The following is a 13294-nucleotide window of genomic DNA, read 5'->3' on the forward strand; positions in this document are numbered from 1 at the left end:
CTTGCTCCTAGTGGCCCTGCACTGACTGATGATGACTACTTCAATCTGCCACAAATTTGTATCCTTGTTACCATAACTTTTTAGTGGCTGTATATGTTGTGTAGTCTTTTACTTTTAGCTATACATAATTACTACATGTCATGCTCCAGTTCCCTTATTCTTCCCATGCTCTATTAAAAAATTAATAATAATAACAATAATAATAATAATAAATAATTTGTTTTATTCATTAATCCTGGTGTGATCAGATGAACGTACATTCTATCAAGTCTTTCTGCTCTCCTGATCTGTAACTTCTCATGCTTCTGTGTCGACCATTCTGGCTACCGAGGGAATTCAGAGCAGTCATTATCACAGCTGTGTACATCACCACACAAGCCGACACAGACCTGGCACTCAAGGAACTGTGTGGGAGTATAAGAAAGCAGGAAACCGCGCACCCTGATGCCGCGTTCATTGTTACCGGGGACTTTCACAAAGCCAACTTCAAGTCAACAGCACAGAAATACTACCAACACATCAGTTTCAACACATGAGGGGACCAGGTTTTGGACCATTGCTACTCTCCCTTCCGGGATGGCTACAAATCCCCTACCCACCCACCATACGTCAAATTGAACCAGTCTTCCATTCTCCTTCTGCCCACTTACAGGCAGAAACTGAAACAGGAAGCACCCGCCCTCAGAATGATCCAGTGCTGGTCAGACCAATCAGACTCAATGCTACAGGACTGTTTTGTCACGTGGACTGGGAGATGTTCCAGAGAGATTTTCTCTGATGATGACATCGAGGTCTACACTAATACTGTAACGTGTTTCATCAGGAAGTGCATAGATGATGTATTGCAGACCAAAACAATACGGCTCTACCCTAACCAGAAACCGTGGATTAATAGCTATGTTCGTGCGACACTTAATGCACGGACCTCCACTTTTTATTCCGTGAACGCGGAAGAGCATAAACTAGCCAGTTATGCGTTCCGCAAAATTATCAGAACAGCCAAACGCCAGTACAGGGACAGGGACAGGTCAATACCACTGACTCTAGAAGCATGTGGCAGGGAATTAATATCATCACAGACTTCAAAGGGAATAAAAACTCTCTCCCGGATGAGCTTAATTCTGTTTATGCTCGTTCCGAGGGAAACAACACCGCCCTTGTGGAGAGAGCTCCCGCGGCCAAAGCTAGTTTACAGAAATTCACCGATAGGTGACAACCACTCCACTAATGATGCCATTGCACCTACACTACACACTGATCCCTCCCACCTGGAAAAAAGAACATGTTTGTGAGAATGCTGTTTGTAAACTACAGCTCAGCCTTCAACCCCATTGTGCCCTCCAAGCTTGACGTGAAACTCCGGGCTATGGGCTTAAACAAATCACTGTGCAGCTGGATCCTGGACTTCCTGTCAAGCAAATGCCAGGTGGTTAGAATGGGCAACAACATCTCCTCATCACTGCCCCTCAACACTGGAGGCCCGCAGGGCTGTGTTCTCAGCCCACTCCTGTATTCCCTGTACACGCATGACTGTGTGGCAACACATAGCTCCAATGCCATCATTAAAACCTCTTCCCAATCCTGTAAAATTAGCCTAAAACGCCTAATCAAGGCATACCCGAAGTAAATTTAAAGCTGTTCTTGAACCGTTTGGAGTACATGCATGGTTTTGGTCACATTTGAAAGGGGGCACTCTGAAGTTTTTTCTCCAGCTGTCAGAATTACTGTAAGTGCTACTGATTTTGAGTAATAGAAGTTTGAACACAATGAAATAGAATTTTTTTTCCGCCTGAAATTTTTTTTGCATACAGATGCCTGCAGATGACTATAACTTGTAGCTATTAGCTTGAGAACACAATGGGATCACAGCATGAATCCTTACCTAGTCCAGGTTCAAATGTTATAACAATATCATAAAAAATGAATATTTTACACATGTTTTTCTAAGGGTACACCCAGGCGTTTTACAAAAGTGCCTTTTGGATACTCCAAAAGGTCACTTTGGAAACCCTAGGACAAAAAGGCTGCAACTTTTGAGCGCTTCAGCGTACAGTCATAATTTTGGGCTCTAATGAAAGATGACACTTAGAGCTATCATATTCCATATCCAGATCCACTATTAGTTTTGCTGACACAGAGTAACTGATGCATAAACACATTAGAGTGCCTTTTCCCTTCTTGAAACTAAATGTTGTGCATATAAAAGAGTCAAAACTAGTGCTATGGTGGACAATTTGTTTATATAAAAAATACACAACAAACTATTTACATTAATTTTTACATAAAGTATTTACAAACCATTATAAAATTGTACATGTTTCTAGCAACATGCCAGTCATTGTAGCAGTCACATTTGTGTACAAAGCACATAGGCACAACACAGGAGAGTACTTCACTGGTGTCTTTGCATGACACTGCCTGCACTTCAGGCGACCAGCGGTGCAAGATTTGGTGATGTGCAACGGCCTGTGATGTGCTCTTAGGTGGAGCAGGAGATACTGGGTCTGGCTGTGGAGTGAGACCCCAACTCTGCCATGCTCCTCAGCAAGGGTCTCTCTGAAAGCCCTCCTCTCTTGATGAGGTGCTGTCCTGCTGCTCCACTTTATGTGGCCGCTTGCTGAGTGGGGAGAATAAATAAATGTAATTTACAAAGCTAGACACAACTTTTCCATCTTTTCTGTATTCTATATATATATATATATATATATATATATATATATTAGTTTTTCTTTTCGAGTGTGTAAAAATGTATTATTGTATGTATATTTACTGTAAATACTGTATACTTTGCCAATGTACTATGGAACAAAGAGATGGGCCTACACCTCCCCCATCAATTCAGCATTGTAACAAATAGATGGCCCTACACCTCCCCACCTCCCGCATTGTAACAAATAGACTCTCAAACATATATTCTTATTTTCAACTTATATTTATTGATTTATTTACTATATATATATATATATATATATATATATATATATATATATATATTTACAGTAAATATACAAAACATCTATATAGCATGTCAATAGATCTGAAACAAACAATGAACTAAAAACACGCACAAGCGGTTCAAACACTCACTGAGGAAACACACGACAAAGGGTAATTACAAAATGTGTATTCATTATTCAAACTAAAGCTTATTTATCGCGGAATATACAGTAATATATGTTATAAACACAAGAAAACACTTACTTGTCCAGAGCCATGTCTCATCTCTCCATCTGCCTCTGAATCATCTGTATTGTTTTCAGAAATTTCATCTCCAAACTCAGAATTTTGACAATGAATGCCTTCTTATATCGCATCCTGGGGTGAAAATCCTGTTTTTCAGATCCGTTTCACCATATTTAAATCGCCAAATGTGTAAACAGTTCCAAAGCAGCTCTGCATGCATTTACTGCTGAGGCCTACAGCAGTGGGTAAACTCGAGGAAACTTTGCGCACAGGAATAACAGAGCCGTACTCTAATCGTTCCACTAAAGCCGCATATCACTGTTTTCAGAATTTCATTGGCTATCACGATCGTCAGTCATTTCCACTCTTCAATGTAATTGGTTTGATCAGTAAACAAAGGAAAGTGGGTATGCCCTTACACTCGACACAGATGGTGGTTGGGTATTGAAGGCTGTGGACAGGACATGGAAGCTCCTATTGGGTCAAATGAGGTGTCAATCGAAAGGTCAGAGTGCGTGCTTCCATTTTGATACCGGATATAGGAAATGTTTACATCTGAACTGAAGTTATTACGGTAATATGTGAAAGATTAGGCACAGCTGCCAGGTGCTTTGAAATGATGCAACAAGAGTCTGTGGATATTTATTGATGTAATAATGTGATTTGGACTAAACATTTTACTTGATTTGATCATTTGGACATTTGACAATGAAACAACACCGTTTTTGTCGGGAAGTTATGGCTCAGTGTACAACTATGAGGCATCATAGGTGAGTTGCCTAAATTTTGTTATTGGTTGTTTATATGTTGGTGGTCTGACAAAGATATAGATTGTACCTGCTGTTGTGATTGTATCTTAAAATGGTTTATATCAATAGAAAATCAAGAAATGTAGCTTTCCAAAGATATGTGGCATGTGTATCAATGTAACACACAGCTGTTTTGTTTATCGCATACTTTTATTTTGTACATTTAAGGGCCCGTCCGCGGGCCTAGATTTCCATGGTGTTAAGTTTGCTGATGATATGACGGTGGTAGGTCTGATCACTGACAATGATGAAACAGCCTACAGAGAGGAGGTGCACACTCTGACACGCTGGAGTCAGGAGCACAACCTCTCCCTCAACGTCAGCAAAACCAAGAAGCTTGTGGTGGACTTCAGGAGAAAAGACAGAGAACACAGCCCCATCACCATTAATGGAGCACTGGTGGAGAGAGTCAGCAGCTTCAAGTTCCTCGGTATCCACATTACTGAGGAACTCACATGGTCCGTCCACACTGAGGCCATTGTGAAGAAGGCTCACCAGCGCCTCTTCTTCCTGAGACGGCTGAGGAAGTTTGGAATGAACCACCACATCCTCACACGGTTCTACACTAGTACTGTAGAGAGCATCCTGACTGGCTGCATCACTGCCTGGTATGACAATAGCACTGCCCTCAACCGCAAAGCCCTGCAAAGGTTGGTGCGAACTGCCAGACACATCATCGCGGGTGAGTTTCCCTCCCTCCAGGACATCTATACCAGGTGATGTGTGAAAAAAGCTTGGAGGATCATCAGAGACTCTAGCCACCCGAGCCATGGGCTGCTCACACTGCTACAATCAGGCAGGTGGTATGGCCGAATTCATAACAACTTCTTTCCCCAAGCAATCAGATTTGTAAACTTTTGATCGCTCACAATACATATATCAGCACTGCACTTTATTACACTGGCAACTGACTATCAACTGACAACTGAATGTCAACACAAAACTTCATAATTATTTCCAATGATTGAAATCACCATTTCTGTTGAGAGGAATGTTATTCAGTTCTGCACTGCAGCAAACACTCTGATCATTTTAAAAGAAGAGAAAAAAATATGCAAGTTTTCCATTATTAGCATATCTCTCTCTTCCCAATGTCTTTTCATCACATACCACTCAGAAGCAGAGGTTGCACTACAAATCATCATCATAATCTAATTGCATTGGCTTACTGTTATTAGATTTTTACAGTACTACTAGCTGTCAACAGTTCTGTCAGTATGTTACTTTATAAAATAATTGTAAGGTCTAACAGTGCATGTAGTAGGAGGGCATTATTATCCTCCATCTGAGGTAAAGAGTCAGGAAAACCAACCACTCCACACCTCCCATATCTGATTACTGTGTGTAATTATATGTGATGTAACAACTGGCGATCTGGTCATTCTCTGTCATTAGGGGCTGTCATCAGAACTAGATGGCTGACTCATCCTACAGTCTGTCTTTTTGCATGTGCGTTAATTTTCAGTTATGCTTCCTGGGTTGAACAGGGCATTTTTCTTTGCTCCATTAACCAACATGAACACGTGGCAAATCGACACCTTGCTTCCAAAAGTTAATGTGCCCTGAATTCAACCCCATTCTGCTGAATTACTAAGAAGCACCATCCAGATGTTTGTGCATCACTTCAACTGTGTTAGACTTTTCATGTGAAGCAACTAATAGCTTGTTGCATGAGCAACCTCTGAGACAAGGGTTCTGGTACCAAGGAAACCAGGGAGTAATCACGTTCATATAAAAAATGTAGCGTGATTCAGAGTTTGCATTTTATCTCTATAATTAAATTTTTACTCCACTGACAGTTAGGTTTAGGGTTAAACTTTGGGTTAGGGGGAAGGGTTAATAAAATATGCATTTCTTCTCACTGTATTACATAATTAAAAATGTTTAAACCATTAAAATTTTTTTTTTACACATTAACGCATTTACCAATTTTACATTTTATTCAGCTCTAAGTGAGTTCTAAACACTGGTCAGAATAGGGCAGAACCTTTGCAATGTGTCCAGACTGAATTACACAACCGAACACACTACATTTACATTTATGCATTTGACTTACATTACACTTAATACAGGAACAATCCCCCCGGAGCACCCTCGAGTTAAGTGCCTCACTCAAGGACACAATGGTGGTGGCTGTGGGGATTGAACCAGCAACCTTCTGCTTAGAAGTTCTGTGCTTTAACCCACTATGCCACCACCACTCCTATCTACTCTAGGGGTGTAACGGGTTGAATTTCTCATGGTTCAGTTTGTATCATGGTTTTAGGGTCACGGTTTCGGTTCAGTATTCGCTATACTCAGAAACTAAATATTACCGTAAAATCCAAAGAGTTCTCTATTTGGTAAACACTAACAGGTTTTTCCTTAACAAAAATCATAGATTTGCAACAGTAACAAGTGTTTGAACATGGTATTTGTAGTAAAATCATAGTAACCACAAAAACAACATGGTTACTATGTGGAAACTATAACATTACTGTAATAAAACCATGGTTAATTGTATCAAGACCATGAGTTCTGCTAAGAAAGCCATGCCTACATCACCCATGTTTATTACAGTCATGTTTACCATGATATTACTATAGTAAAACCATGGTTAAATTTGTCAGGGTCCTTAACTAAAAAAATTTTTTCTCTCATTACTAAATCAACATTTTACCTGAACTATTATGCTACATGCATCAACAAAAAGTGCATTTGAATCTCAACTCGACTCAACATCTATTCACAATTTGGAAGGTCATCCTCGTCCACCTGGATGAGGGAGGGGACAAAGGGAGGGAAACAGAAATAATAAAAATGGGGGGGTACTTCCTGTAACAGTGTAGAAACACTGTAAAATTTACACTGTAAAATTTAAACGAGAGTGAAAAGGCCAATGCGGAGTGGCAGTGAGAGAGAGAGAGGAGAGAGAGATTGAAAAAAAAACAAAAAAAAAAACGTACTCTCCAGTTCTCCGATACGCCGTAGCTTCCTCGGCCACTCCTCCACCCTCTATCGGACGACAGCCACGCCTCTCCGGGCGGATCAGATGCGGTCCTCCAGCCCCTGGCGGACGGAACGCCCCGCCGCGTTCTCGGGGGTTCTCCCACTCCAGGCGGTCGGCAGCGAGCCCCTCCCTGCTCGCTGTCGGCGGTCTCAGACCCCGCTGCGTTTCAGCAGCTGGTAGGGGACTCCTCCGCCACTGACAGAGGCCCTGACCGCTCCAGGCGGTCGGTAGGAGCTCCTTCTACCCTCGCGGTCGGCGGCCGTCCTCCGCTTCCAGGCGGCCGGGCACCTCATCCCCCGGCAGATGGCCGCGGCTGCTCCGTTGGGGTGGATGTAGTGGCGAGAACTCTACTACAGCGTATTCCTCCTTCCCAGATTTCGGCACCAGTGTAAAGAAGTTCAATGGAAATGAGGAGGAGAACGGCTTTTCAATATAAATAATATTTTAATAATAAACTTAAACAGAAAACACAAAACACAAGACGGACATGTCCGTAAACTATCTCTCTCTCCCGCACAATCCTCCGCAGTCAGCCTTTATCCCTCTCGGAGGCTTGATTAGCCTGATAAGGGACCGGGTGTGTAGAATCACGACCCGGCCCCGCCCTCTACCCTGCCACAATGGCATTCACGTTGAGTTGTGTCTGCAAACAGTGGCAGTTTTAAAAAAAAAACTGACTGCAAAAAGAAAATGCACCCAGAAAGGAAAACGCAGGGGGCTTCTCCATCAGCGGCTCGTTTTCTCCGCTTGCCGTTTTCAACTACACATAATGTGTGCAGAATTGTGATGTCATCAAGTTGACCCAGGTGAAACCTAGTCAGAGCATATCCATTTACAAAGCCATACAGGTGCATTAGTGGAGGTTAAAACTGTGCGTGTCTCTTTGATGCTTTGTTTACTTCGCCAAACCTTGTGGTCCAGATGCGTCATTAAACTTGAGGTGAACCGCGGTGCCAATGCTTGCCAAACCATGGGTGGCAAACTGTACATTTAGTTTTTTACAGAGAACCGTTACACCCCTCGTACACACCACAAACACACACTCCAGCGATTCTCTGTTGATGTTCAACTGATCAAAACCTCTTAACCATAATTATTTGTACAAAACAAACCCAAATGGGACAAAAAATTGCTTTGAGGTCTTTGTAATGTAGAATTGAATTACCACTGATGCACACCAAGTCTTTACTATCACCTAAAATCCAAACAAGTGGCAGAAAGATCTATCCTGTGTAAGGTCTATCAACAATCACACATGCAGTAAATTAAAGCCGAATTCACATGACTCACTGGAGTAAAGCATCAGGGTTTTGCATTGTTATGCGCCACTCAAAGTTAAAACTATTTCAATGTTTACAACTTAATGCATCAGCCTTACCGGACAATTCGGATGAAGTATCATTACGTGGGCAGTGCTAGCGCTAAAAGTAAAACAAGACGTTCTCTGCAGCACTTATAATATGGATATCGAAGTAGCGTAAATTATGTGAATGCAGCTTCAGGATTGCTGGTGCAAAGTCTTCAAATTAATATAGTGGAGGAAGAAGGTTTAAGAGAGTTAATGCCCATTCCAATGAATGCACAACCTATGAGACTAGTTCTTTCTATTAGTCAACCTCCAACTAAGACAGGAAATGTTTAATGTTACTTGAATTGGTGCCATTTTAATGGCATCTTTATATAGTGGAAGGCTTTTTTTGGAAAACAAAAAAATAAACCATTATTTCTACTTAAAAATAAAATACATTTTGACAGGAAAGTAATAAAGAGTCAAATTTAGGCACTTTAAAAATCTGCGATTAATCACGATTAAATATATAAATCGATGTACAGCACTATTTACAACTAAAAACAAAACTCGCTTTTTATTTTTCTGTGAACGTTTCACCCAGAAACTATATCGTACGCTTTCCTATGCATTTGGGACAACACTCTCAGCTTCATCCACTGGGGGCAATGGTTCAAATTTTGGTAAGCACAGACAAAATTTAGCAGCAAACTTTCACAGCTGTTTAGAATAAAGCTCATTCTCTGTCTCAATCTATGTATCAATCGTTTTCATTCTCTTCTTTTTCTCTTCCCTTCAATGAAAGCAGCCATTGTGTGAGGGACTGGCGTCCCGGTGTGGCATTACACTGTAAATAGTGTGAGTTCAGTGAGTGTTTTTGCAGGTGTGTACATTTGTGTGGAGCTATTCAGGAACATTTGAGCAGTGTCTGTGTGTCTCTGCATGATATCATGACACACTCCCTCATTCCATGGATACTGGAACACAACATAAATCTGATCATAGCTAGGAATATATACTGCACTACCATCCACCTAGATGCGCATAACCCACACAGACACACATACACACACACACATTTTGACCACCTCAGTAGTTAAAACATTTAATCTCACAATTTTCCAAACTATGTCAGCTCAGCCTTTATGTAGGAGAAAATATTGGATCTGCTGTGAATGTGAGAAGTTGATTTGATGTTGAAAACATTGATTATTAGCCAAGCGACAATGACTACTTTGAACATTACTCGCCTTATTATACCCTTTTCGGTCACTCTTTCTCTCTTACACAAACACACACACACACACAGAAAAAAGCACAAACACATGACCTCTGTACCAGAAAGATCACACAAGTTACCAATTAAAATCTTTTTTGTTTCTTCCTTATAACTTTCAGCACAGGAGCAAAAAGCCCTTAACTACAGTTGCTGTTGAACCTCACCGAGCACAGTCACCATGAAATCATCTCTCAGCTCACAAGGCCGAGAGTTACAACAAAGCTCTCTTGACATGTTCAGACATTTTATGAAAGAAATACACTTCATTATTTGACATTACCCAATACATTCGCACACACACACACAGTGTGCACTTTGACATGTAAGAAGATCATGTGAAAGACACAGCATTAAAACAGAGACAATTTTATATTAATGTGCTGATAAAGGAGGAGACGTTGCAGTTATTGGCTAGACTAATAAGGTGCAGAAACAAACACACATACACACATGTTGGTCTACCTATCATTATGAGGACTTTCCATAGACATAATGACTTTTATACTGTACAAACTATAGATTCTATCCCCTAAACCTAACACAACCCCTAAACCTAACCCTCACAGAAAACCTTCTGCATTTTTACATTTTCAATAAAACATTGTTTAGTATGATTTTTAAGCGATTTGAATTATGGGGACACTAGAAATGTCCTCATAAATCACATTTATAGCATAATAACCTTGTAATTACCAGTTTGTAACTTACAAAATTGTCCTCGTAAATCACAAAAACACGCACACACACACACACACACACACACACACACACACACACACACAAAAGCAATAGACAGGGTCCACCATTTTCTGAGCAGAGAAACTCTCATCAAGGACAACCTTAGATGTCTACTCAATCTAACCGCACACCAAACCATTTCCTTAGCAACTGTGACTCATTTCCCTAACTACAGGGCTGACAGCAGTACAGGCAGCAGAACAGAGCGGTAGATCACTAAAAACAATAAATGTTTTCCAAGATATTTTTATGAAAGGACTGTTTTGTTTTCCTGAGCTCTGCAATTCACTTGCCACATAACAAAAGATAAGCATGTCTCAAACTTGTCATGTGACAAAAGACCTGAACAGCTGCTCTCTTAAAGAGCACAAACACACATGCAGCCTTTATCACTCCCTCTAACCTTCAGGTACATTCAAACCTAAATAGCCTCCCCACAGTTCACTCAGTGCCATTTCTGTTGAGAGGAATGTTATTCAGCTCTGCACTGCAGCAAACACTCTGATCATTTAAAAAGAAGAGAAAAGAAATATGCATTGTGGACCAGCCCACAGGACAAGTTTTCCATTATTAGCATATCACTCTCTTCCCAATGTCTTTTCATCACATACCACTCAGAAGCAGAGTTTGCACTACAAATGATCATTATCCGTCACTTTGACAAAGGGGATTGTTAAATTTCCATCATGGTCTGTTTTTATCTGACATACTTGCCATTTCCCCAAAATGTAGCTTCTTCTAGATCTTAAAGGAATGTTCTCCAGTTCAATAAGATAAGCCAAAGTCTTTCTATCAAGTCAGTCCACTGTCGGCTATCTTTGGAAAAATAAATCAAACATTTGACCTGGCCCTTTTTAAAAAATAAAATTGGTTACAGTAAGGCGATAAAAATGAAAGTGAATGGGGCCAGTCCAAAAACATTAAAATATGTATTGTTTAAAAAGTATAGCCACAAAATTATACATGTTAACAAGATTTTATTAAGATAAAATCATTAAAGTTATCCTATATATCCTATAGGTAGGGTAAACCCTGTAAGCTTCACGGTTGGGATGGAGTTCATCAGCTTGCAAGCCTCACCCTTTTTCCTCCAAACATGACGATGGTGATTATGGCCAAACAGTTAAATTTTTGTTTCATTAGACAAGAGGACATTTCTCCAAAAACGTAAGATCTTTGTCCCCATGTGCACTTGCAAACTGGCTTATTTATGGCAGTTTTAGGTCAGTGGCTTCTTCCTTGCTGAGCAGACTTACATGTTATATCGCTACAGGACTCGTTTTACTGTGGATATAGATACTCGTCTACCTGAACCGTATGATGGCTGCATGGTGCAATGGTGTTTATACTTGTGTACTATTGTTTGTACAGATGAACTTGGTACCTTCAGGCATTTGGAAATTGCTCCCAAGGATAAACCAGACTTGTGGTGGTCCACAATTTTTTTTCTGGGGTCTTGGATGATTTCTTTTGATTTTACCATGATGCCAAGCAAAAAGGAACTGAGTTTGAAGGTAGGCCTTAAAATATATCCACATGTACACCTCCTATCAGAAGTGTATTGTACAATTGTCTAAATGCTTGACATAATTTTCTGGAACAAGCTGCTTAAAGGCACAGTTAACTTAGTGTATGTAAACTTCTGACCCACTAGAATTGTGATATAGTCAATTAAAAGTGAAACAATCGGTCTGCAAACAATTGTTGGAAAAATTACCCGTTTCATGCACAAAGTAGATAACTAAAAATAAGAGTAGTAATTTTTATTTGAAAAATAAAAAAAATATAATGAGTAAAATGTATATTTTCATAATGTTCCTAGTCAGAAGATCTCCTGTATAATTAACAGCATTAGCTGGGTGAGAATTTATTTTATATGTAAGCAAAAGGGACATAACTGAAATTTACTCATACACCGATAGCTAATTGAATCAAAATCGGAATCGAAAGCTTTTGATTCAAAAACTGAATAATCGAATCAGGAAATCTGTATCAATACCCAGCCCTACTGTACAGGCTACAACAAAAGTTAAAACATTTGAATCATGCACGACAGACATAGATGAATCAACTGAAATTATTATAACTTTTTTTTCAATATGTGCAAAACCAAATAAATCGGGAATTTTTTTTTGAAGGTATATACATTTCTGGCATACATCAGCACTTAGCTTACCCTGTAATGGCTGTCCTCACACCAGGGCTTTGAATATAAAAGCCAGATCTCACATTATACTAATTACCCAAAATGAAACACTAAACAGTTCTTTACAATTAGTGAAACTCTCTATTCCTTTACCTTCATGTGACACATACGGACGGACCCCTGGCAAATACCATAACAGTAATTTGGTAAAAGATCGAAGATTTTTGATGTATTCAACCTCTTCTCAGGAGAGAGAATCCCATCACAAGGACACAGTACACATACAGAAACACTCACACACACATACAAACATGCAGACATTGTCCCACCGCTCTAGCTAGCCCAATCCCATGGTGAAGTCCTATATGCAGTCACACACCCCATTAACAACCAATTACACACATAGATACACACGATGCAATGCAAAACAACACAAAGGCATACAACAATTCTGTGTTGAACACATGCATCAAATGAAACCGAGAAAAAAACGACACCACAGCGACACACCCTCTATATACAACTTCACACAAGCACATGAAATACCTTCCAAAGTGAAAAGCCTGATCTTCAACAAGACCCTCAAGCATCAGATCCACTTCTAGGACAAAGAGGCAAGAACATCAAAAGGGTCAAGAGCTGGAGAACTTCCACAGCCCACATCACATGCGGCTGCTACACATGGATACTATCCACACCTCAGCCTGTCAGGATGAGAGTGTGTGTGGAGAGACGGTGAAATAAACGAGAAGACAAGGTTAGACAAAACATTTAATCAGTGCTAAAAGCAAACACATACTGCAAAAGAACGTTCAGAATACATGCATCACACAGATACTCCTTTTTAGGGTTGTAGGAAGGA

General features: G+C 40.2%; 1 protein-coding gene across 2 annotated transcripts in view; it reads right to left on the reverse strand.

Moving 5' to 3' along the window:
* adcy7 (adenylate cyclase 7) overlaps positions 1–13294 on the reverse strand; it is a 92085-nt gene that overhangs the window by 60260 nt on the left and 18531 nt on the right. The gene's annotated exons all lie outside the window — the stretch shown is intronic.

This window comes from Xyrauchen texanus, chromosome 2, assembly GCF_025860055.1.
Source record: "Xyrauchen texanus isolate HMW12.3.18 chromosome 2, RBS_HiC_50CHRs, whole genome shotgun sequence".
Classification (NCBI taxonomy): domain Eukaryota; kingdom Metazoa; phylum Chordata; class Actinopteri; order Cypriniformes; family Catostomidae; genus Xyrauchen; species Xyrauchen texanus.